Genomic DNA, 3,357 nt, shown 5'->3' with positions numbered 1-3,357 from the left:
TTTTTTAAAGAGACATTTATTCCTTTTCCAAGGGTTACAGTTAAACCAGGTGGAAGAGAATGGTTTTAGCAGTTAGAAAAAAAAAAATTACAAATCTGGGGTTTGGCCATTGAAAGTTATTTACAACAATGGGAGGGGAAAAAAACAGCAAGAAGTTGTTTCACATTACATACCTCTCCCCCACCCCAAAGCTTAATACTTGCTTACCAACTCAAAAAAGAGACACAGTTGATTCACAAGCTGGAGGTTTGAACTCGAGTAAGACATTTATAAAAACCTAAACGGGGGCAGTGTCCTCCCTAGCCCAGGGGCCACTAGGCACAGCACAAGAGACTAAAAACTCAACAGGGGAAGGCTGGACACTCAGGGTTTGGGAGTGTAAGCACCCCCAGATCTGGCTCAGGGATTTGGGGAGTAAACAAAACCTACTTGGAAAAGAATTGGGGAAGAAAACCAGCAATTGCCTTCTGCACAGGTGGGGACAGGGAAGGAGGTAGGGACAGGGGCAGGAGCATTTCCCATCACTAACCTAACTTGGGAAACTGCAAGGGACCATCTTCAACTGGCCTTAAGAGGAAGACCAGATGGATGAGTGGAGAATCCACAGGAGGAAGAGGATGAGAGGAAACGTGGCTAGGGGGCAACAGCCCCTTCCTTTCTGGGCGCAGGAAGGCAGCCAGGGCATCAGGTCCAGGCAGTGACCTCACAAGGACAGCACAGTTTTTGCAGCTTAAGATCACCCACCTGCCCCCACCCAGCTACTCATTCTGCCCACCCGCTGGTGTAGGGCCCCTCTCCACCCAGAGGGTGGATGGCTCTGCGCCTGGGGCCCTGCCTCTTCTGTGTCTCCTCCCTTGGAGGCAGCACCAGCCTCTGCCCCTGTGGCCTGGGGCTCCTGGCTCTCAGGGGTGGCGCATGCCTTCCCTTCCCGGGCAGTGCCTTCCTCACTGCAGGCACCGACCCACCCTGCTCCTGCCCTTCCTGTGGGTGAGGAAGCAGACGGATCCCCCAACCCCCCTTCCGATTTCTCCTGAAGGACAGGCCACTCATGGGGGTCTCCTTGGGGGAGACCTCCCCTTTGCCCTCAGCGCCCTGGCTAGGGGGTGCCGGCTCGATGACATCGCCAGTGGCCCCGGCTGCCTCCTCTGTTCCGTTCACGGTGGTGGGGGGGCGGCGACTCTCTTCACCTTTGGGAAATAAGTCTGCAATGCTTTTCACGTGGTCGTTCTCCTGTCCGTTGATCTTAGCGGGGGAAGCGCCTGCTGCCTCCTCCGCGTTCACGTCGCCCGGGGAGACTTGGAGCTCTGGCTGCCCATGGCGGGGGTTGTGCTGGGGGGCGCCCGCAGCCGCCCCGGGCTCGCGCCGCAAGGGATTGTTCGGTCGGGGTGGGCCTGGCCGGCGGAGGGGTGGGGCTCGCGCCTGAGTGGGAGGGGTGTGTGTGGGGGAACCGAGCTCCACCCCCGCTCAGCGCCAGACCCGCTAGCTGCACGCCAGAATGCCTAAAATGTGATTCTTGTTCTTTGTCCTCAAAGGGAAATGAGATTTCAGCACCGGGCTGGCACTAGGATGAGGAGAGTAGGGCACTTCATTTAAGCATATGAAAATGTATATAGTGACATAAAGTAAATCATTATTTCATTTAACAATACAGGGATCTCATCAGGTAGTACCAGAAGAATTAACCAGGAAATGATAAAAATCTGGGGGGAGGGAGCCATCATTATGGCCTGGAATCAAGAGGTATTGAGCCAATGTACTGGCGTCTGGAGGGGCATCTATCTGACTTGCCCTATATTCCTAGACATGTACCACACTGGATTACTCTTACTAAAATAGATTTTTTCACTCTCTCTTCTCCTAATAAATAGAAGAGAGCAACTGAAGCTCAAGGCACCCCTTTTTCTTCTCATGACAGCCCTAAGATTCTCAACCTAGCTGGCAAATGCTATAGCACTAATCAGAGTGCTGGGCCTATAGAGCCACTTAATACCTTCTAATTATATGGTAAGGAATAACAAACATTTAGCTTGGAGAAGATCTCACCAAATGGCAACCCTACCACTTCCTAGCAGTATGAACTTGGGTTAATTACATATTGATTTTATTTTCCCTATCTATGTAACGGGATTGCTAAGTTCTACCAAAAAGGTTAACCAATCTATAAGCGTAACTGAAATAACATGTAGACATATCTGATGCTTATTAGACAAATGTTGACTATAAATTTGAAAGGTGACCATATTGCTATAGACAGATGGAGGCTAACACCTTTTATTGAGGGAAGTTGTGTGGTATTTAGAAATTGGGCCCTGCTGGTCCTTGATTTTTTTACTTACAAAATGAAGGCCTTAAAACAGGTAGATTTTGGAAGATCACTGAAATTCTTATGGTCTCAGTTTCTGAGAAGCAACCATCTAGTCAAATTCTTTCTAGGCCCTAAAGCACTGATACAATGTTAAATATAAAAAGAATAATGGAAAACTTAGCACTAATTAAAGAGACAGCATATCATCTCTTTCCTCGTTGTGTACATGCTTATATCTTGGATACGTATCAGTTGGGGTTAGTGGGTGATGATATTATTAGGCTGGCAAAAACAAAAATAAAAAGTAGTGAGAATTTTGTTTAGCCAAATTTATTCAGTTTAATAAGAAACTACATCTTTTATTTATTTTTGATGTTGGGGGTAGGAGTTTATTAATTAATTAATTTATTTTTGCTGTGTTGCGTCTTCGTTTCTGTGCGAGGGCTTTCTCTAGTTGTGGCAAGCGGGGGCCACTCTTCATCGCGGTGCGCAGGCCTCTCACTATCGCGGCCTCTCTTGTTGCGGAGCACAGGCTCCAGACGCGCAGACTCAGTAGTTGTGGCTCATAGGCCTAGCTGCTCCGCGGCATGTGGGATCCTCCCAGACCAGGGCTCGAACCCGTGTCCCCTGCATTAGCAGGCAGATTCTCAACCACTGCGCCACCAGGGAAGCCCCAAGAAACTGCATCTTATTCAGGGGTTCTTCCTACAATTTTGGTATCAAATTGTCTTTTCTTTATACAACGGTGATAAAAGATAGTACTTATCTATTCAAATTACCTTTCATAGGAAATGAAAAGTTGGCAGCTTTATACCACTTTCCCAGTTTTTTCTATTGTTGATTAATTTTTAGGTCCACAAAATTTGAAAATCTAGAAATCCCTGACCTATAGCACCAACTAATAAATAGTTTTTATTTTTATCATTAACATTGGCATTGCCATGAACGATGTTAAGAGGAAACTTTCTGAAAGGAATATCTGATTGTTTATTGAAAAGTACCAAGTTTTTAAAGCCTCACTGGCCTTTCTCAGAATCAAAGCCTAACCAGCC

The 3,357-nt window shown here is 47.3% G+C and overlaps 1 pseudogene; it reads right to left on the bottom strand.

Moving 5' to 3' along the window:
* Positions 1-758: 758 nt before the first annotated feature.
* LOC116746253 lies at positions 759-1,316 on the bottom strand (annotated as a pseudogene).
* Positions 1,317-3,357: the final 2,041 nt, after the last annotated feature.

Source organism: Phocoena sinus, chromosome 2 (genome assembly GCF_008692025.1).
Source record: "Phocoena sinus isolate mPhoSin1 chromosome 2, mPhoSin1.pri, whole genome shotgun sequence".
Classification (NCBI taxonomy): Eukaryota; Metazoa; Chordata; class Mammalia; order Artiodactyla; family Phocoenidae; genus Phocoena; species Phocoena sinus.
This window is presented reverse-complemented; position numbering and strand designations above follow the sequence as displayed.